This window comes from Pavona decussata, unplaced genomic scaffold (assembly GCF_977016875.1).
Source record: "Pavona decussata unplaced genomic scaffold, jaPavDecu1.1 SCAFFOLD_638, whole genome shotgun sequence".
Classification (NCBI taxonomy): Eukaryota; Metazoa; Cnidaria; class Anthozoa; order Scleractinia; family Agariciidae; genus Pavona; species Pavona decussata.
In genome coordinates, this window is record NW_028145871.1 from 29069 (window position 1) to 52688 (window position 23620).

The 23620-nt window shown below is 35.8% G+C and overlaps 2 long non-coding RNA genes across 5 annotated transcripts; one reads left to right on the forward strand and one right to left on the reverse strand.

Annotated features, from left to right (window-relative positions):
- The first annotated feature begins 1074 nt into the window (after positions 1 to 1074).
- On the forward strand, positions 1075 to 21511 carry LOC146449128 (uncharacterized). Of its 4 annotated transcripts, none has more exons than XR_014860741.1 (6): positions 1075 to 1561; positions 1642 to 1738; positions 4719 to 4784; positions 5219 to 5285; positions 7877 to 7959; positions 18167 to 21511. It is a non-coding gene; the product is annotated as an uncharacterized LOC146449128 (long non-coding RNA). The 4 variants fall into 4 exon arrangements; XR_014860740.1 differs by having other exon boundaries at positions 4719 to 4780; XR_014860739.1 differs by lacking the exon at positions 18167 to 21511 and having other exon boundaries at positions 7877 to 16687.
- LOC146449129 (uncharacterized) lies at positions 18905 to 23238 on the reverse strand. Its single transcript, XR_014860742.1, has 2 exons — positions 22391 to 23238; positions 18905 to 21683 (listed from the first exon to the last, which is right to left on the reverse strand). It is a non-coding gene; the product is annotated as an uncharacterized LOC146449129 (long non-coding RNA).
- Between the last annotated feature and the right edge of the window lie 382 nt (positions 23239 to 23620).

Consider the following 23620-nt stretch of genomic DNA (forward strand, 5'->3'; position numbering starts at 1 on the left):
CGCCCATGACACCCAGTCCCTTGATCTGGAAGCGCTGCCAATGCACCAGCTTCTCCTGATATGTCGGAATTAACGTTCACGTTTAGCGAATTCCAATCCGTGCTCGAAGCGCTTGATGTCACAAAAGCCACAGGATCTGATAAAATCCCAGCGAACTTCTTAAGGAAACAGCCTCTGTAATTTCACCATCTCTTGTCAGCTTTTTAAAAAGTCACTAAGCACTGGTTCTTTCCCGCAGACTGAACTGGAAAGAAGCTAACATTGTTCCTGTTTTTAAAAAGGGTGAGGCCGAGTGCACAGAGAATTACAAGACCATCTCCTTACCGTCATTGGTATTCAAATGCTTGGAGCGATGTGTATTAAACACTTTAAAGATAGACTGTACGAGGTGGTAAGAGATTGTAAACATGGATTCATTACAGGGAAATTATGCACCTCCAACCTTTAGTTGGCCTCGTGGGCTTCCTACTGGACGAAGGAAAACAGGTGGACATGATCTATTTAACAATTAGATTATGATCTCGAGATTTGGAGATTTCTATCGCGTGATAGCTGATGAGGGCGCAGCCCGAATCAGCTATCACACATAGAAATCGAGAGCGAATAATCTAATTGTTTTAGTATAAATCTACTAGTCGCTCAAAACTAAACAAGTAAATTATCTATATCCTCTTCGCAGACACTTCGAAAACGGGACTAAGAGGCCGCCATTTTGTTGAAAACCTCTACTCACTATCTATCACAGAATAGATAGCGAGTAGCGTAGCCAATCAGAGAACGGCATTCGTGATAGAACACTAGTAGATTTATACTAAATCGGGATATGGCTACCTGCTGCAAAAGTTGCGCGCTTTCGGATTTGGAAGCAGCGTTTTGCAGTTGTTTAGCTCTTACCTGATGGGTCGCTACCAACGTGGAACAGTGCTGGGTGAAACCTCTGATCCTCTGCCTGTCAGCTCCGGAGTACTTTTAGGCCCGATGCTTTTTCTCATCTATATATTAACTAACTTGCCCGATTGGTCCTGACGAACCATGTTGACATGTTTGCCGGTGACACAAAGATACATAAACAAATTAAGTCTCGGGAAGATGCTGCGTACCTACAAGCTGACTTGCTTGCTGGCTAGTTGATAGACATCGCAGTTACAGCTGGCTGAGATTTTTATTTCTTAAAAGTCAAGAAGAGTGGTGGAGGCGGCGGATCACAGGTCACGTTTCATGTAGATGTCAATGTCATGTCTAATTCCAAAGAAAAGCCCCTCTTTTCTCCTCCATGGTATTCCCTGACCTTACCGTCTTGTGATGAACCGTATTGGTTTTAAGAGAGCATTATTTTCTGAAGAAAGTTTCATAACTTATCGACATATTTACCAATCGAAATATCCATTGCGTGGAACTGCATTCTAAATCAAATACAGGTGCGATCTTCAACCTCTCCCCTCCCCTCTCGGGCGGACCTCTCGTCACGTGCTCTTGATGGGCCCGGTATGGACCCAAGATCCTTTGCATGAACAACAATCCAACATGGCCACGAAATCTCGACCGGGGTATTTTGCTTCAAGTATGTTCCATTTTTGCTAGATTCAGTTTCCTAAACTTGGTTTAAATCTGACAAGCAAATCTGTGTTATCTTCTTTGCAGGCTTTTGAAGTCCCTGTCCTCGTAAATTTGTGTGGAAGTCATGTTACGCGCCAACGTACTTGACGTGCTAAACATCGACCCTTGAACATGTGTTGAGGTAAGCTGGCTTTTATAAACCAGAAAGACGAGGCCTACAGAAACCTTCAGAGGCTGTGTGCATTAAAATAGGATAGAGAATTTCTTGATTTCAGAATACACTTTACACGTGACATTGAACTTAAAAACCTACTGTCCCAGTTCCGCAGTCTTTTAAACATTGAAGCAAACTAGAGTTTACGCTAAAGAAGCGCTTTGTGCCGCCAAAGCCAATATGACAATGCCACACACTTTTGGCAAAGTGCACTTTATACACTTAACATTGGCCCCGGTAAACACCGCTAATCCCCCCCCCCCCCCCCCCCCAGGTTCAAGTAGACTGTTAAAAGCCCCGCATAGCAGGGCATCAGTACCGAGCTTTAGAACCAAATAAAACAAGAAATCAGTTTAGGTTTGTTGGTAAAAAATCGATATTGTGATGGACGTAAAGTTTAGTGTGGTGTTACATTTTTCATTAAAATTATTAAATTGTCAGCATAATGTAGATTTTGATTTGGTACCAACCCACACAGGTGATTTAGCACATACAATGAGCTCACCTCTTACCACTGTTATTCCAGTTGTCTTGGTGTTGCTCATCCTGTGTATCCAGTCTTCTCACATAATGACACAAAACCGTTGCTGACGACCCACTTTGGACGTGGAATAGACCATCTCAAGTGACTAAATTCTAATTTGATCCTAGTGCTTGTACCCGTAACTCTATCTATCTAATTTTAACCCATTAACAGCCGAGGCGCCCAAAACCGGCCGCGAATTCTCGCACGCAACGCGCAAGGGTTTCTCCCTCCCCTAGAAGGGATAATTTTGTCCTCTATTGTTCTAATTGTCTTTGGAAAAGACTGAACAATCAGAATCCACCGACTGCGCATATATTTTTAGGTCTTAGGGGGGTCTAGACACAAAAAGTTTTTGTCTTCCGAAAAATATCTGATTTCAGCCATCATGGCGGGCCGCGCGCTTCAGGCTTAAATATTCAAGACGCTAATTTCGCGTTTTCGGAAGGAAAACACAACTTTTCGAAACGGTAAATCGAAAGAGAAACTTTCAAGGAATACTCGACAGTTTCGACAGCAGAAATCCAAGCATTAACGGCGGAGAAATTATGCTTCGAGGAAAATTTGTAGTTTTACCGAGGCGACGAGCTGGCGGACATCTCAAATAATTGTTTTCGCCATGGACTTTCTTGGTGATGTTCGAGTGTTTCTCGCAATGCAACTCACAAAGAATTACAGGTTTGATTGTGAATTTGTACTGAAATACTATTCTAATTGATCGATTCTTCGTATTCCGAACAGTTTTCGCAAAAGTTTTGAAAAATGTGCTCCGCACGGGTCGATAAATTCGCTTCAAAATTGACTCGTAATTGCTTCAAATTGCTTGCGAGTCGGTCGCCTCGCGGCAAAAATTATACGCGTTTTCTACTAAGACCAATACAAAGACTTATTTGAATAAATTTTTCATTTAGGAAAGCTTTATTGCCTGTTTTTCTTTCTATTTTCATTGATGAAACGTGACGACTGCCTAATCTTGCGTAAACAAACACGTCTTCTCGAGAGCGGATCAAATTACTGCCATGTGGCGCGAGGATCAAATTTCATCGAAATTTTTACCTTCAGGCTTATTTTTCGAGTAATCTTTAATTTGCAGCTATGGTATTTTATTCGACAAGTAGAAATTCTAGCTATTATAGACCAAAGGAGTGCTGTTTTTTTGACCCAGTAAGTTGTCTATTTTTACTGCACATTAGGTTAATAATTAACAAAATGCCAATTTGTGAAAATGTCAAAAACACGTGGGCTGCAATGGGTAAACTAAGTCAGCATACTGTACCTGGTGCTCAACAACGACAAGTTCTTTTAGATTCTTTAGAGTTATGGCTTTTTAAGATGGGTTGTTTGTGCCATGCATGGAAACCAAGTGCTGTGGCTATTAAGGAAATTCCTAAAGAACCGAAGATTATTTGTGTCAAAAACTAAAAACTTGGATAGGATTTGTTTGGATGAAAAACTGAAGTCATTCACGATGACCAAGTGTTTCCACCTCTATTACTACGGCTTCTTCCAGCAAAGGATAACTGAACATAACAGTGCCCTTTTGATTGGCAGGTCAAATTTAGTGGAAGAAATTACTCTGCAAGTTCTTTCTTTGGATCCACCATTTGCTATTTTATCGACCTGTTTGTGTGATTTTCAAGTGGTAGAAAGTCCCACAGTGCATGTGACTGCACGCATAAATATTGATGCCTAACAAAAAGTGTAATCGTTGTTAGACTCTTAAGAAATTGACGTCAATTTTTCATGTGTCTGTCCTGTTATTGATCTTGAATCATGTCATAACATTGTTAACGTAGCTGTGGAATGGAGTGGATCCGCAGACTACTTTGACGATGTTATGAAGATGAAATTCTGATCAATAACAGGACAGATGCATGAAAAACTGACGTCAATTTGTTTTTTACTACAACAAAAAGCCAGAAGGGACAAAATGAAGTCAAAACACAGGATAAAAATGCTGGAAACGTAAATTTTATTAAATCTGGCATGGTCAAAATCAAAAACCTGTCTTGCTCTCTTATTGGTTAATGGAAAGAAAAAGGGAGACTTTCTATACGTTGAAAAGTGACAGATTGACATTTGGTTGTTTTCAAATTCTCAGTTCTCATTTGTTGGGTCAACACCACATTTAAATTATAAATTCATGTGTCCGTCGGCTTATTGACAATGAAAACTAGCCAGTGAGCATGCTAGAATTTCTGCAGTTATTGTAAAAAGATCATTGGCTAAACAACAGTCTTTTTCAGGATTTCTGTTGGATTATTATCCCAGACAGGTCACTGATACTTTTGGGAACAAAGAACAACTTTTTGATCTCAAATTGAATCAATGCGCAATGTGTTGCTCAGTCCTACCCCATTAGTATAATCATTCATGTTAAGTGGGGCAGTAAGAAGTTGTACTAAATTTTCTGTAATGTTTTAGTTTCAGTCAGAATACAAGGAACAAGGACACCATTAACCTTAAACATGACATTGTTTTAAATGGTGAGTTTTGTTTTGATGTTTTCTAATTTCATGGCTACTGAGATACTCCTTTTCACTGTAATTTCAGGGCCCTTGGCCCAAGGGTATGGGACAGGAACTTTTTAAGGTTCAGGAATGGATCTCACCCCAGTTTTCTTGTGGCCCTTGATTTTACATCAAAGAAGACCCTTTACTCTGAAGACTGTGCAAGTTCAACACAGACCAGAGTTAATGAGTTTTGAAAAAAAAATTTTTTTGTAAAATAAAAGAATTGCAGCAACTTTTCATTAAATTTTAAATGATAATTTTAACCAAAAGACTCAAAAGTTAGAACCACACTAATGCACCTTAAATGTGCCTGCTCACGACTTGACCTTGAACAAGAACCGAGTGTTTCAGAACTGTCCCTTACTACTTCACTTCCAGGTGCTGATCCTCTATTTAACTCTTTCTCTCCAGGTAAATTTCAGATGAGGGATGAGAAGTCATGAAAGATGCCTCAACCTAGAAATTACTTTCAAAAGAGGTGAGTTGGTTGTTTATACATACGTAACAGATAAAATGAAGGGCTGAGAGCATAACCGACTTATGTTGAATTTTAGCCTGGTTTTCCATTTCGCTCGGATTTGTCAGAATTTTTGCTCTCCCAGGTTTTAAAAACATTTCGCAGTTTTACAATTGGCACAAAACTCCTTGAGAAAACCAAACACGAACAGCGCAAAAACCACTTGCTTACTATTTCTCTCTTGTTAATTCTACCACAGAACTTTACTTCTCTCTCCCACCCCCTCCCCCTATGCAATGACAACCAAAAACAGATGAAAAAAACACTCACTTACTGTTTCTCTCTTCATAATTCTACCACTGACAGTAACTTCTCCCCCCCCCCCCCCTCCACCTTATGCAATGTTGATTTGGAAGGTGACGCTTGCCAGGAGACTGTTCGCGACCCAGAAAACAACATTGAGTTGGGGGGGGGGGGGGGGATGTGGTTTGCTTGTTTACCAGTGAACGCGCCTGGAAGGGTAATGTTGTTAGAGATGTTGTCCAAGTCGTACTCGTCGGTTAAGAGGACTCGGACCGCGCTGTCACATTATTTCATTAACATGGTTGTAACTTTTCACTTAACTGTTAGGGAAAATAACTGCACTTCTTCCAATACCGCTCTCTTGAAAGCCAGTAAAGCCGTAACTCACGCAGTGGGTGACATAGAACTTGTTTTCTTTCAATGCGCAACAGTTCTCGCCCTCAGTTCTCGCTACTTCAAATCGTGTTGCAGGGAAGGAAATGGCTCGTTTCGAGATAAACTTTTCTCTCAATGAAAAACTGATTTGTTGCCCTTCTATTCTACCCCTTTTGATCACAGCAAAAGTGTGCCTTAGTACTTTGGCAACAGTTCTCACCCATGTCGCAATAAAGAAACTGATTGAATTTTGAATTATATTTATGTAATGGGGTGAGAACTGTTCGAAAATAGATTTCCTCTGTGCAACACACTTAGGAAAGCATTTCAACATGGCAATCAAATGATAAACAAAGCATTTATGTGCTGCCAAAGGTAATACATTGCCAGCGAACATATAAAAATGACTTTTTAGTGGTGAGAACTGTGGCCGAGAAATGTGCAGACATTTTGATGACGTATTGTATCTGTTGTGCGTTTCTTACATTCCTGTCACGCATGTAGTAGTTTGTAACAGAATCAAATAAAAGAGTAACAGAATTATTTTCGTTTCTCCCACGAGAAAGACCGCTTTCGTGTGCCTTGGTTCAAAGACCACAAATTTAAATTTAATACAAATATTAACACCCAATACATTGTCCTTTTGGCCATCCATAGTGACTATAATGTTATCGATTTTTTATTAGAAGATGGTAACAATTCCCGATACAAACCACAAATCGGCAGAAAAAAACACTGGACAATGTTTTTCAATCGAATTGAAGTTCACGTGCAAAAATTCGGACAAATCCGAGCAAAATCGAAAAACAGGCTGAAATTCGGCATAGGTCCGTTATGCTCCTACCCCTTCAATTTATAACTACTTTTTGGTGAGTCATTATTGGTTTGTTTAAGCAAAATAATAATAATAATAATAATAATAATAATAATAATAATTTATTATTTATTACGCGCAAATTAACATCTGAATATGATCAAATGTGCCGTACAGCTATAACTACCAATAACAATAATTTACAATAAAATATGCTTAAGGATACCTAAAATTTATAACCTAAAAAGTAGTCAATCTAACTATAACAAGCAAAAGCCTTAATCCTAAATAAATAAGTCTTTATTGTTCATTTAAAAACCAAAACGTTATCACTTGCTGACACTTGCAGGCAGACTGTTCCACAATGCAGGGGCAGCTGTTTGGAATGATCGTAATAGTAAATGCGTTTGTGCTTAATTGGTCCGATTTTGGGTACAATGATTTCTAGATATCCCTCGTAAGAAATTTTTGGAGTTGCTGGAATACAAAGCAGTGTTTAAATTGTCGTGTATCAGCAAAAGTTTGGAAATTCCCAAATTCACATAAAAAGAGAAATCTAACAGCTCTTCTGCTTATTCTTATCCTGAATATGGACAATCCGAAGCCACCATTGTAGCTTAGTGTGCATCCGATTGGCCCTCTTCCAGAATAAGAATACATGCATACATTAATTGCTAAAAATCCTTCATAAGAGGTTTTGGAGTTATCAGGACACAAAATAGGTCTGTAATATAATATTGTGTGCAAGCAGACATTTGTAGCTTCGTCCCCCGAAAATAATTTAATTTAATTTAGTGAGAGAAACATAGAGGTTGTTACTTTTAATCTGAAATGTGTTCAAGTGAATGCGATCTTAGACTAAAAGCCAAGAAGGAGTAGAATGGCTTTGCAATTGTCCTATTCACCTTTACTAACCAGTTTAAAACTAGCAACACAAAATAACCATATTATCGATCCGACGTACGTCATAGACAGGGAGTGTAAAGCTGAGACACTCTTAAATTGCCGGCCCTACACATTTCAAAACAGTTTAACTTTTTATTACAATGCTGGCAGTCTTTGTCTTACATACTACACAATTTTGGTGATCAACATGTATTTTTGTTCTCTTTCTATAAAGGATACAAGGAACTTTCAGATGTGAGATTCAGACAAGCAGCAAAGATGCTCATCTCCGTTACTGGGCAAGCAATTCAAGTAGAGGTAGAGAAACTTGTTTTACTTTAAGAAGCGCAGTAAGACTATCGTATTTACTCATGGTTATGCCATACAAATTTGAACAAAATACAATACAAGGTTTAAAGTTTAAAAAGAATGCAGCTTAGACGCAAGCAAATCTGTATATTTTGTTTGTCTCGCAAAAAGTACAGTGTAGTCTACATGTAGCATTTATACTGCAGTTAAAACGTGGGCACATTGGGTGATAGTTGGAGTGTGCATGCAGCTTAGGGCAACCACGTGTAGCCTTCACACAAGTATGGCCTGAACGTGAGAGTAAATGTGGTAGTTAATGCTCCAGTTTTATTTCTTTTTTAGCAACCGAACAATTACAACAAAGTCTTTCTTTTCAAGATACAGTGCAATCACAGATATAAAGAAGCCAGACTAGAATATAATTTTTTGGGAGAGAAAATGCGAAAGCTGAAATTGCGCATCCAAAAAGTTAGAACTAATATACAGCACCATATGAAAGGTCACACTTTAGGATTTCATGATAAAACTATGAGGCATTTTGTTTGCTCTTTTCTAAAAAATGCCTTTCGGCAATGATTTTTACAATAACAGATGATTTAACGAGATTGAAGAACAAGTGATTATGCATAGAAATCTTAGGCCGATTTCATTAAGAGTTTTGAGCGGGGGCACTATTTTCTCAGTGTACTTGATGCAATAATAATTATTATTATCTTTCTAACATAGGCTGGCATTTTTCAATAAGAGTCTCCTGTAGCTCTGTTTGAAAACTGTACTCTCCTGTAGCTCAGTGGTAGAACATCCAAACTAGTAACAATTATTGGAAGTTCTTAGATTCAACTCCTGATAGGAGCACTCAGATCAATTGCCTTCAACCGAGTATGTCTGTGTCACTCACTGAATAGTACATCATTCTCAAGTATTCTTATTATAGCTTCATAATCCCTCCAACTATTGCAAAGTTGAAATCTATCTGCAAATTTGGACAAATGTTGCCTGTTTCTCAGCTTTAATTGGAGATTCTGATGTAGAGGAATTTCCGTATTTACCCAAAATGAGAAATCTAGAAGTTATTCTGTTTATCCTCATCCCAGCCAATCCAGTGCAACCTTAAAGTTAAAAACCATTTCTCTTTGCTTCTCCTTGATCGTTTTCTGTTTAGAATCTGTAAATTGAATTTAGCGCATTTTGAATAAATGTTCTGAGATAGAGAAATGCTGTCTTATTTTCAGTATTTTAAGGCTAAAAATTATTTCTTAGTACGGACTTAACCATACACCATTTTGCATTCAATTCATGTTGAGAGATGCATTCTCTGTGAAAATGGTATTCAGAATTTGAAAACAGCTTGTACCGTTTCAAGTAGTAATTTGTCAGATTTTCAACTGATGATGGAGATATCACATAATTTATATACACATGTATATGGTGAACAGGACATTTGTGTGTTTTCAGTTAGGCTGGTTTTACTGAATGTTTTTTGTTCGGATGGAAGCATATATTCATTAGGCTTGACTCGAAGGAGCTTACATTTAAAATGTCTTACAGTCTGTTTAAGTTTCATAAGGTCTCACAATTTCATAGTTTTCAGTAAGGATTCTAAGGACAACAAGTGTTTTCTCTTCAAAAATCAAAAAGAGCCATTCATCTGTTTTCAAGGAAAATTTTTATTGCTGTTTAATTTGATGTTTTCTGTTGAATGTTGAAGACATTCTCGGTCCTGTTTAAAGTTTAAATGTTCAGTGCCAGAAAAAATCCATACCCACCCCAAGGAAGGTCATTGGAAATTCCTAGGGGGAGGGGTTCCTTAAAAGTCAAAATTTTAGAAGCAACGTATAAGCTAGATTGGAATTTCCTGGGGGAGGGAGAGCCCAAAACAAAAAACCTTCCATGGGGAGAGTATGGATATTTTCTGGAACTGCACAATATTGTCCTTTTGCCATTTTTCACTAAATAAGGGTTTTAAGACAAACAAGCGTTTTTATTTGTTTATTTTTTTATTGAACAGCTTTTTTTGTTTGACAACAAGTTCTGGTGTTTCAAGTGATTTCTCTAAAAGCTATTTTGCTTTTTGCACTTTCATGTTGTTAAAATGTGAAGTTGGAACATCACTTACAATGTTTATTTCTTGCTCAAACTACATGTGTTTGTAGGCCACCATTCACGGTTTTAATCCCATTTAAAAATTTAGTCGGCTTTTAATAAAATTTTGACATTTAGGCTTGATTCTAAGTGATTCTCAATGTTGTTAGTTGATTTTACTAAAATTTCAGATTTCACTAAGGAGTTGAGACATGATTTTTTGGTAAATTATTGGACATTTTTCAAATGAGCAACAAAGATTCCTTGAGCGGAGTGATGAATAATTTCTCGTTTGCAGTCAAAGAATGATGATGATGATGATGATGATGTTAGCTTTTGGTTAAAATTTGAAATAATATTTACATTCTCAAAGAGTTAAGCCAAATGTCATCTTCAGTGTAAACCGGAGACTTGATTACAGGATCTCAAGTGAAACCCAGTGTCAGGCAATCTGCGGATCTTTGTCTCTTTGATTTAAGACGTTTACTGACTTCAAGACTGGATTTTTAGTGATTTTCTGTTCTTTTTCTACTGCAGCTTTGGCTAAAGAGAGTGAAGCTCAAAAATCATAATTTCTCAGTAAATTTACTGGCTGCCTACGGCCATTGTGTAATGAGCTGTTGCGGCCGGCTTGTTATGTTGGCCTGTAGTCTTGCTTTCATAAATGGAAGGATTTTTTGGTTCTTTTTACTGTTTTATTAAAGGTCATTTGCCCTGCACTCCTCAGTGTTTTTGTTACATTAATTTTGTCAGTTTGTGTCAAATTGACTTTCCTGGTCAGTTTATGTGCCTGATAAGAAAGCTTTTTAAGTGATGTTCAAAAGTGGCTGGTTTTTGATATGTTAGGGAGACTAGCTATCTCATAGCCCATACGTCAGTCCTCTTGTAATGTATTTTCATATTTTGATCAATCTCATTACGTGTCTGTTTGAAGATTAGGGCTGAGACATGATTTCAAAGTGACTTAAACTGGTTTATTTCCATGCATGAAATATTAATCCTATTCAGCCTGGTTTGGGGGTAGAGGGGTACAAAGTGCCTGCGCTGACTTTAAGCGTTCATAAATTTCTTAATATTAAACAAACACCAAAAAAGTTGGAGACTTTTCCTAAAATGTATCTGAGAACAATTTTCTTCAACACAGAATTGTTCACGTGACTTGATTTACCTTTTGTGAAAAAGTGTATTGTCGTTACTATTAATTTGGATTTTTTGTTCATTTTGATTATTTTTGAGTCGATTTGAATGGTCTTCTGAAATCAAGAAATCAAAAATGGAGAACTCAAGAAGGCTGCCATGTCATGTGACCTTATTGTCCCATTTTTTTTAGCACTAAAGGAAACAGTTTGGGCATATAATTTACCCTCCAGGTTTCATTGTCATAGTGTTAATGCTCTTGAACTGACGAAGGGGGCTGATACAAAGTGCCCTCAGGTTTAGGAACTCAGAAAAAAAACAGGCTGTACAGGGATTGCAAAATCATAAGCAGGGCAGTCCTGAGTCTGTTCACAGTTTAAACGTTTACCATTTGTCAGTTTTCAGTTGCGTTGAGTGCAAGTCAAGTTACAGATAGAATTGAATGTGCTCTCTGTTTGACTTTTAGACCTGCTTGATTTTTTCTTCTGCAAAGAGTAGGACTTGTTGTCTGTGTGACTCAGTTGAGCTTATTTTACTTCCAATTTAGCCAGTTCTTTCCAAGCCAAGATTGTATTAAATTCGATGCCATTCAAATGTGATCGACTTACAACTTGAAGATTGGGCCTGAGAACTGACAATTTCTAAGTGAAAATTGCATACGCTATAATGAAGTTTTCATGCCTTTCAGTGCTGTCTGTCATTTTTCATCAGTTATTTAGTTCAGGTTCAAAAAATTTTTCCATTGAAAAGTTAAGGATGACATTTATTGTTTAAGTACGGAAAAAACTTACAGTCAAGAAAGGTTTTGTAAAATCTGTAGCCATTTGTATGTTTTTGGCAAGAGATGCAAGATTGAGGTACTCAATTTTAAACTGAAAATACTATATCATTCTCAGTGTTTATTAATATAAATATCGTTTGCTTGCTAGTTTGCAGTAGGGTTGTCAAGGTGGTCTGGGCATGATACCACGTTGAAAACTTCAGGCCATTTTTGGGATTTTTGTTTGAATTGTGTGTGTTCTGTTTTCAGGAAAACTTTGAATTATTTCAGACATGATTACTAAGTTTTCAGCCACGAGTTCGTTTAAGTTGAACAGATGTTAGTTTTCATTACTTGAGAATTCGGATTTTAGTTTGCTTTGTCAGTAAAATTTATCTGAGAACAATTATTTTCTACATCTAATTGTTCACGTGACTTGATGTTCCCATGGCAACAAGATTTTGACAGCCTTGTTTTTCGAACTTTTTATACCTTTTGTCAAAAAAAAGTGTATCTTCATTACTTTTACATTTTTTTTAGATTTTTTATTGGTTTTGAATATTTTTGAGTCAATTTGAACGGGTTTCTGAGGTTTTGGCCATGTGTCGCGTACCCACAGGGTGTTGTGCACTGGAGATCGGGAGGTGTAAACCACAGTATAAAATTCAACTGCACAAGTTGACTCAACAGCATTTAATACGATCACCAACTCGTCTGAATTATTGTGCACATGCGGTGAAAACTAAAAGGGGAAATTACCATGTACAAGGTCAAAAAGGGGGCCGAGACTAATAAAAAAAGAAGCAAAATTGAAAGGAAAATGAAAACTGAATACAATAAGCTGAAACTTACGTCTGAACCTGACTAAAGGGCTAGAGAAACTCCAACGTTACGTAACTCCAAAAAAGATAAAACTTCTCTGAAACTCCAACGTTGTTCCGTAGATCTCCTAACTCCAACTCCACAAAAACTTAAGGGGCGTTCTCTGATAAGGGTATTGACGTGTACAGTTGTAAAACCGGTAAGAAAACAGGAATGGCTAGCTACGTAATTGATTGAAACTGTGAACAATAGTACATGAAAATAGGGGCGTAAAAACTCGATAAATGAAACAGAACAGAAACGTATCTTATATGAATCAAAACAAAACTAAGCTTAATTACGTAATCAAGTTCTCTTTGATTAAATGTTCATTGTTCATCATACCATGAAATCAAAAAAATCCAAAATGGAGAACTCAAGATGACGGCTGGGAAGAATTAATCATGTAATTGCCACGTCATGTGACCTTATTGTCCTATTTTTTTTTTAGCACTAAAGGAGACAGTTTGGGCATATAATTTACCCTCCAAGTTTCATGGTCATAGTGTTTATGCTCTTGAACTGACGAAAGGGGCTGATACAAAATGCCCCTCAGGTTAAGGAACTTGAAAAAAAAGTCCCGTGCTGAAAAGGCTTTGCAAAATCAATAGCAGGACAGTCCTGAGTCTGTTTGCAGTTTGAACGTTTACCGTTCGTCAGTTTTCAGTTACATCAAGTGCAATAATATATTCAAGTTAAAGATAACAATCAAATGTTCTTTCTGTTTGACTTTTAGGCCTGCTTTCTTTTTTCTACGGTAAAGAGTAGTACTTGTGGTATCTGTGACTCAGTTGAGCTTGTTTTACTGCAAATTTAGCCAGTTCTTTCCGGGCCAGGCTTGTATTAAATTTGATTTCATTCAATGTGACTTACAATTTGACTTACAATTTGAAGATTGGGCCTAAGAAATTAATTTCTCGGTGAAAATTGCGTACGCTATAATGAAGTTTTCACGCCTTTCAGTGCTGTCTGTCATTTTTCATCAGGTATTGAGTTTAGGTTCAAATAATTTTTTCCAGTGCAAAGTTAAGGATTATTGTACTCTTTTGAGTACGGAAAAAATTTACAGTTAAGAAAGGTTCTGTAAAATCTGTAGCCATTTGAGCCATTTGTATCTTTTTGGCAAGAGATGCAAGCTTGAAGTACTCAATTTTGAAGTGAAAATACTATATCATGCTCAGTGTTTATTAACATTAATATCGTTTCCTTGCTAGTTTGCTGTGGGGTTGTCAAGTTGGTCTAGGCACGATACCTCATTGAAAAATTCAGACCATTTTTGAGATTTTTGTTTAAATTGTGCCTGTTCAGTTTTCAGGAAAACTTTGAATTTCAGAGACATGATTACTAAGTTTTCAGCCACGAGTTCGGTTAAGTTGAACAGATGTTAGTTTTCATTGCTTGAGAATTTCAGAATTTTAGGTTGCTTTGTCAGTAAAAATTTCCCATGGCGACAAGATTTTGACAGCCTTGTTTTTCGAACTTTTTTAACCTTTTGACAAAAAAAGTGTATGTTTGTTACTTTTACATCTTTTCAAAACAATTTTATGTTTAGATTTCTTATTGGTTTTGATTATCAGTTTTTGAGTCAGTTTTCTGAGGTTTTGGCCATGAAATCAAGAAATCAAAAATGACAAACTCAAGATGACGGCTGGGAAGAATCAGTCAAGTATTTGCCATGTCATGTGTCCCATTTTTTGAGCACTAAAGGAAACAGTTTGGACATATAATTTACCCTCCAGGTTTCATTGTCATAGTGTTTATGCTCTTGAACCTACGAAGGGGGCTGCTACAAAGTGCCCCATAGGATAAGGAACTTGAAAAAAAAAGTCTCATGCTGAATAGGGTTTGCAAAATCATTAGCAGGACAGTCCTTAGTCTGTTTGCAGTTCAATCGTTTACTGTTCGTCAGTTACGTCGAGTGCAATTCAAGTTACAGATAACAATTGAATGTGCTCTCTGTTTAATTTTTAGCCCTGCTTTATTTTTTCTACTGTACAGAGTAGTACTTGTTGTCTCTGCGACTCAGTTGAGCTTGTTTTACTGCAAATTTAGCCAGTTTTTTGCGTAAGGGAAAGTAAGGTTTGGAAGTCGATCTAGACACGATTCCTCATTGAAAAGTTCAGGTCATTTTTGAGATTTTTGTTTAAATTGTGCGTGTTCGGTTTTCAGGAAAACTTTGAATTTCAGAGATATGATTACTAATTGTTCAGTTACGAGTTCGTTTAAGTTGAATAGATGTTAGTTTTCATTACTTGAGAATTTTTGAATTAGAGTTTGTTTTGTCAGTAAAAGTGGAAAGCCATTTGTCACTTCACACTTGGTTAAATTCTGCATGTAAATGAATTTCCATTTTCTTACGTTCAGTTAGATTTTGCATATTTACCAGTTTCTATGGGGATTTTATTGTCACTTAAGACGTGTTTTCTGAGCAAAAGTTTGAAGTTAGTACGCCAGGGGTTTCAGTTTGTAGTAATGAAAAGAAAAATTTTATTTTCCCAGTGAAAATGTAAACCACCGGTCAATTTCAGGACCACCAATTTCTGAATAACTTATAAGGCTCTTCATCTTTTGTTATCTTACCAGCTTTTTACCAATGTCTGTTTTCAGTAACACATTCAATCAGTGGGTAAAATTAACCTTCTAAGGCCATCTATTAGTTTTTAACGGTTTTTAACTGAAAAGGCACAATACAAAAGGGACCAAGCTCCTCCCACTTTCGACATCAGTTTATTTACATTTGATTTTGCCCTGTAGAAGTTTTAGCTAAGATGAAATGTTTTCTACTCCAAAATTTAACGTGCTAAAAACCAGACGTTTCTCAATTTAAAAAATTGAAAAAGGTGTAAGTTAAAGGTAACAAATGGCGGTTAGCTGAAAACAAATAATTCAAGGAATTTCACGTGTTTGCTAGCGCTAGCGTAAATATTGCACTTTCAGTAAAATGCAGGCTGCGATAATTTATTAAAATTTCTGCTTTCTTTCTCTCCCTACACAAATTAACATATTTCGAAAAGTCAGTGGTTTAAACAATAAACGAAGGAAAACCACAAAATTTCAAGCTATTGCTATTACCATTGCCTTCTGATTGATAGAGAGCTTTGGTTTTCCTGTAAAATTTTTCATGCAATTATTCAGTAGCAATTGGTGAATTATACTTTTAACTTGCGGTTTGAAAAGTTTTCGTCGATTTAACTGTACTTTGAAATTTTTAAATATTTTTCGTCTCGTTCGGCAGTTATATCTATGTTGCACTGTATCAATAAGCTAGCGACCATTTACAAGGTACTCATTTGCCTACAACTGTATCGCGGCGGTATACTGTTTTTTTAAACGATAAAAAGGCCGACTCGAAGACAATTTTAAACGTTTAACATAGCTACTATGCGTTTCAATTTTTTCATTTTGTTAGCAAAAGCCGTAATCCTGTCGTAAGCAAAGTTTCAGGACAAGCTAAAACAAAAACTCCGAGTATGTTTTTTATCAGAGAATCTCCTGTAACAAGATTTATTTAAACAAATATATTGCCAAATCTAAATGCATTTTGATTGCGTTTTTTTCCATTTTGTTTTGCCCTAAGTTTGTTTTCTATGGTAACCGCCGTTTAAACTACTCAAATTTTCCCGCCAAAAGACTTTAAAAAAATACGGGCGCTCAAAATACGCATGCGCCGTTTTTTTTTTAATCGTTCCAACTAGTTAAACTCTGTTTGACAATGTCAAATTTTCCCGCCAAAAAACTTAGAAAAATACGGGCGTTCAAAATACGCATGCGCCGTTTTTTTTTTTTTAATTTTCAAGGCAATAATTTTAATATCTAATATTTATTTTAGTTTTTAAGTGTTCATTTTATTAGCTAATAATAAAAGACAATAAAGATGAAAACAGTTGTTTCAGTTTGCATTGTGTGTTCTTTATTTCTTTTCTTTCTTTACAATGGTTTTCAATTATAAGTTAATTAATTAAGTAAAATCTTTTAACTAATTAAAGGTGTGACAAAAGTTTTTCTTCCTGTATATACTAAGTCTTTTGGCGGGAAAATTTGATGAAATTTGCACAGCGTTTCCCCTGGCAACAATTTTCGCAAAAAAATTTACGGGGCACCCATTGAAATTTTTTGATCACAAAAAAAATTTCAAAGAGTGCCCCTGCAAATTTAAACCCGCCAAAAAACCTTACACCACTTCGTAAGGAAACTTTATGTGAAAAATTTCAAGCTTTAGGCTTTTGTTGACAATTTTTAGTCTAGAATTTTTTTGTCTGAAGTAAAGTTTCCTTTGCGAAGTGATGTAAGCTAAAAGAGCGACATGGTAAGCCGTTAAACAGTTTGGCAGCAGGGAAAATTGGATGATCGCAAAAATTTTGATAAAAAAAAACCAATAGTAAAACGCGTATGTTTTTGTTTCCCAAACGTAAACCAAATTTATAACAGCTGCAAACCGTTTAGCTTACCATGTCGCTTTAAAAGATCTTGTTCAACTACCAAGTGAAGTCAGCACAGGCTAACAACTAACAGTGTTACAGAGGACTGGACGAATTTAACGAGGGAAAGCATCTTTTTGGTCAAAATAAAGTTGTTTTGAATATCGAAACAAATTCTTTGTACTTTGTCGCTAACTTGTTCCCGGCTACGTTTCATTTTAGAAAAATGAAGACAGTGTCTAGTTCGTATATACTCTTTTCGTACTTTATTTTGTTTTGAAATATCAAGTTATTTTTATTTGGCGCTTTTTGAATGAATTTCTTAAGTAAACATTTTGGAGAATAACAATACAAAATCCGTAATGTTTGGTCTGTTTGCTCTTAAGTTGAAGACAATGATTTGGAAAATATCAAGACAATTTCAGTCCAAGACCCAAGACAATTCTCCATGTAACTAAGGTCACAGTTCGTTTATTTTCTAGTAAAAACTAAAATTTTGACGATTGATGATTAACAAAACAATTTCTTTTTGGTGCAATTATTGTTCATTTTTGGAAATAGTTTTTGATGATATCAGTTCAATTTCTTTACAACTTTAATAGTAGCTGGTTCCTTGTACCTTCCGGCTCTTCATAATATTTTGACAAATATCAACATAATTCGAATCCTCTGAGTCTTTGACGATTTGGTTCGTTTACTTTCTAGGTCGAGTTAAAAATACGTGCTTTCACTCGTTTGTCTTGTCCCATGTAACACCAATTCAGTTGAACAAGATCTTAAACATAAAATTAAATACTAAAAAAACTAACGTCTGGTTGAAACAATGGGAAAAGAAGAAACTCCAATGAAAAATTAATCTAAGCCCCAATATTGAATTTTCCCAGCTGTATAAGTAAGAAATATCCGTTGATTTCAAAAAAGCGTTATTTTGTGTCATTGATTTGTTCAATTTTTATAGTCAACAGGACCACAAAGGACATTACAGATTGTTCCACACAGCTCTAAAATGAGCAGCAGACAAAACTCTATTCTGTAAACAGCTCGGTCGTACGTATAATCCATTCATTTTTTTTTTCCACAGGAAAATTTGAATTCAAATGCATTGCAATTGTAAAATTCTCTGAGGAATACTTTGAAATTAATTTGAATTTGGTGCCTTTGCCGTAAGCGCAAACTTGCAATGTGGAGTGCAATAGATTTGTTAAAACCTCTCGTGAACTATTTTATAAACAACTCGATTGAACGTAAAATCTGTTCAATTTTTTCCACAGGTAAATTTGAATTCAAATACAATGCAATTGAAAAATTCTCTGAGGAAAAATTGTTTCGAAATTGTTTGGAATTTTGTGCCTTTGCCGTAAGCGCTAGCTTGTAATGTAGAGTGCAACAGATTTCTACTTCGACGGTTGAAATCACTTTTTTATCAAAATAGCGAAAGTCTAATCTTTCTTGAGTTGGAAAATTGTAACTGGATAATTTTTTTTCCCACAATTTCACTTTGACGTCAGATTTACATAATATTTTTTCACGGGACATGAAAGTGTAAACAGCAGACAAAACTCTCGTGAACTATTTTGTAAACAACTCGGTTGAACGTATAATCTATTCAATTTTTTTCACTGGAAAATTTGAATTAACATACAATGCAATTTTAAAATTCTCCGAGGAATATTTCGAAATGAATTTGAATTTTGCGCGTTTGTGGTGGCCAATTTATGACTTGCTCCTCGAAGTCCTCTTTTTGTATGCCTTCTTGTAATTATTTTAATCATTAAAAAAAACCTGTTTCCGAACCGAAAATCAATTTAAATTGAACTTATTTCGGACACAAAAAAATGGAAAATACAGCAAACCTGCAATTTTATATTTTTTTTATCTCTGTCGTAAATGAAATGGTGGGAAAATCATTAAATCTTTTGTGGTCCTAACCCTCATTTGGTACAAAAGATGCCCCCGAGACCTTTTCTATGGTTTTGTCCACATCATTCCAACCAGACGCTTGTTTTTATCATACATACTACAGCATGCAAAGGGAACACAAGGAATAACAGAAGGGATCCTCCATAATTTTTTGTTTTCAGTAAATAATAAACTTTTTGATCAAGGAAATCCTTGTAAAATAAGTCCACGCAGCACTTAAGCAATTCGATTATTAATATACGTTTCCATGCGGATCCCCTTTAAGGCCTCGTGTTCCCTTGACAACAGTAAACGAAGGTGGAACTGCTAAGGGTAGATGTTTGATTTCTATTTTTATTCCCTCGCGAATTGGCCAAAACTGAAGAATTTATTTTAAAACTTATTAAGCTTCTAGTTTGTTTGTTATTCAGTCAAAAGATCGAGGTCATCAACAGAGTTTCTATTTCACAGACCATATCATGTAGAATTTTGCAATTTTTGTTGATAATCAGGCAATTTAATATCGAATTAACCAAAACAGAGAGAGAGAGATCCAAAACTGAAGAAATTATTTTGAAATTTAAGCGTCCATTTTCGTAAAAACATGATCAAGGTTTCCGTTCACAAACCAAATGAAAGAGAATTTTGCAGATTTTTGTAGATAATCAGGCAATTTGATATCGAATTAACCAAAACAGAGAGTGATCCAAAACTGAAGAATTTATTTTACAATTTAAGCGTCCATTTTTGTAAGAACATGAACAGGATTTTCATTCGCAGACCAAATGATATAGAGTTTTGAATATTTTTGTACGTAATCAGGCAATTTGATATCCAAAACTGAATAATGGTAATTGAACTGAGTGGAGTGCAATTTGGTATGAAATCATGCGCGTGATTTCAAAATCGAACGAGCGCTCAGCATGAGTTTGATTTGAAATCACAAGTATGATTTCAGACCAAAATTGCACGACACAAACTTCAATTACCACTTTATTACACCTATTTTGAAATCACAGAGTTTTATTGTCAATATTACATTCTATTTTTGTTACTTCATTTCAATTTTGATGGGCTAAAGAAAAGATGCGATTTAGAGCAAAAAATGGTATAATTTGGGAATAAATCGCATTGTTTAGAGCCAATCAGATTGCAAGGATCACCAGTGATTTCAAAATGGGTGTAATAAATTTGAAAATTTAAGCGTTAATTTTCGTAAGAACGTGAACAAGGTTTCCATTCACAGACCAAATGATATAGAGTTTGAAGATTATTGTACATTATCAGGCAATTTGATATCGAATTAACTAAAGCGGAGAGTGATCCAAAACTGAAGAATTTATTTTGGAATTTAAGCGTCCATTTTTGTAAGAACATGAAAAAAGATTTCCATTCACAGACCAAATGATATAGAGTTTTTGAAGATTTTTGTACATAATCAGGCAATTTGATATCGAATTAACTAAAGCGGAGAGTGATCCAAAACTGAAGAATTTATTTTGAAATTTAAGCTTCCATTTCTTTTGTAATTCAGTGAAAAGGTAAGCCCATCAACAAAATTTCCATTTTTCACACCAAATAATATATAATTTTCAAGATATTTGTAAACAATCGGGTAATATTAGATTAACGTACGAAAACAAACATTTCTTTTGGAAGTTTTCAATTTCATCAAATTGTTCTGCAGTTAAGATCAAAAACGCAATTGCAAGTTTCATCTCTTGATACTCTTGTTCGATGTTTCAACTCAACCTAGAAGTGTTTCAGATTTTTTTTTTTTTCCAAAAGAAACAGTGATTTAGATTTTGACCGAGCTGTCCTTTTTTCTGGCGTAATTTTTTCCCTTTTCCTTTTATACCACTTGCAGTTCCACCTTGGCAACAGAATACTGATAACTTAAAAATAATTTAACCGACTTCTAAATAGCGCAACACTGTGTGATCTCCCATGTTGACGTTTTCAATTTTTTTTTTTCAATTGTGTTTCATTTTCAATCAGTTCATATCCCAATTTTGCCTTTGAAAAAATTCAATTTGAATTGCAAGTTAATTTGTTGACAAATCTATACAGAAAACAAATTGAAATCGCGACAAATGTGGCGTTTAAGTGTGTCAGTATGGACTGATCGCTCAGAGTTAACGCTAAAAATGCCTTAACTGATCTGCAGAATAATATCTTAAAAAGATGGCTGGTATATTTTAGAAGGATTGAAAGAAATTCTGCTGCATCGACAGTGTTTTCAAAATTAAGCGACCGTATATTCGAACGTCAGCATTTCTGCATGACGTGAAAATATCAGCTTAATCCCCCCGCCGCGATCTGCCTTTTCACAAAATGTTTTGATAGTTTAAAATTTGAACACACTATATTTTAGTAAATAGATCATCAATTGACTGTTACTGAATTGAAGATTCGATAATTTTGTCATACACCGCCACCATCTTTCAAAGGTATCATCAGTTTATACAAGAATGAAATCTTATCTTTGTTCCGTTTGCTTCAGTTCAATGCTTTTTCCTCTTTTCTGATCCTTCTGCTTCTCCTGTTCGATCTTCTTTCTTGTGAAAATGTCCTTCCTGGAAATAAAACAAACAAAACACATGAGTTTGTGTTCAACAAATATGCCATAAAAATTAAGCAGCATGCTTTGCTAAATACTTTAAAATTTAAATAGCGTTATCGTCGTCGCCACCACAATCATCATTAGCGTGCGATATTTCTTTAGGCTCAGAAAAGCCCAAAATAAAAATTCAATTTTTTTCGAGTTTCACCTTGTGAAGGTAATGACAAACAAAAGGCACCATAGGACAGTACTCTCAGTAGCTTTCATTTGAATGGTCACACTTTAGGATTTCATCCACAGACTCAAAAGGTAGAACCACCTTGTACAGCGTGATAAACGGTACCACAGCGAAAGTTGGTGAAGAGAGCTAATAAATTTGCATAGTGAATTTGTAGCTAAGTTTCAAGAGTACAACTTGCTTGAGTAAGTTTCTCAACTCAATACAAAGCAGTGGACAAAGTTCTCAACACGTGGCCGCTTCGGACAATTTGGAAAAAAGGTTTCTTGCCACAGAAAAGACCTTAAATTCAGTTTATTTATCGTTAACTCTTCTGTCACTGCTATATGTCTGTTTAGCTCTTACAAGGTGCTGTTGAATTATTCTATTCTAAACCACGCAGAGTGAACCGCAACGTCGACAAAACGAAACTCCAGGACGCGCTCACATCGACTGACCGGAATTTTACGTACTGAAAACACTTAATGGAATTAGACTCTTACCGTTTGCGTCTTAGCGAAGCGAATATTCCTTCCTTCAACGTCTTTGGCGCTTGTTCCTTGCGTATCAGTAAAGCTTCAACGACAGAGGTCACCTTCACACGTCCTCACTCGCCAAGCAGTTGTTTGGTTTGACGAGAATTCTGCACTTTCAGTCATGAATATGGATTAGAAGCTGGAACCAATCGCTGGTCGATAGAAAAACCATATTTGGAGTGGAATTCTATGCCCATGTTTTAATGAATAAACTTGACATTTTTTTATGTTTTTGTTTAAACCTAGGCCTGTGGGATTTTTAGCGTGAAATAGCTCTCTTGAGCATTTTCCCGCACATTCAAATTGCGGTTTTTTTGAAGCCTTGAAATCTCTTTTTATCTTTGTTTTCCAAAATAAAAATTCATGTTCTCTTACACCATATGATGAAAAAAACTTTTTGCTTTTCTGAGTCCACAGTACGTCATGATCGGGGAATACTCATAGTCTCTGTATTCGCTAAAAATCGAGGTTGACTCAAAAACTGCATCCGAATAAAACAAAACATTTACGACAACTTCTCGTAGTTTTACATTCTAGTTCTTATCTTTACATTAACAAGCTTCGAAGTAAAGGAAATCAATGCTTGTAAGATCAAGTAAGATAGAACAACATTGCGTATTGCTTATAAATCCTATCTTATACTAATAAATTTGAAATGTGCTTATTAGCCTTTTTTTTTATTATTTATTATTTATTTTTTTTTTTTTTGGTCTAGGAGGGCCGGGTTGCCGACCGGGAAAAAAACTCTGCACTTTTGAAAAGGGTTCTGGTAGAAATTCAAAACATACTTGTTCTTTTGAAGGGCTAAATCTGTCCAAAACACCGTACAGATTTTTCCCGCCAAAAGGCTTATATTTTTTACTTCAAACTAGACTCCAGTCAAAAGCGCAGTTTTTTTTTCCCAAGAGGATAAATTAATACATAAAAAGACAGTTAAATTCTTACCTAGTTTTTTGGCCCCATTTGAAAGCGCAGTAATAACTTATGCCCCATTCACACCAAGGCTTAAACACGTTTAAAAGCTGTTTAGCTAAACACAGTTTCAAATTGTTTCCTTCATAAAAGCAAACAATAAGTAAGGAACCGCCCAACGAAAATGCTGCAAGTATACGCAGGATCTGTAAAAGATCTTATCAGCCAAAAATATAAATGACTCAAATTTCTGCAAGGCCGATCGGACTGCGTAGAAAACTTATT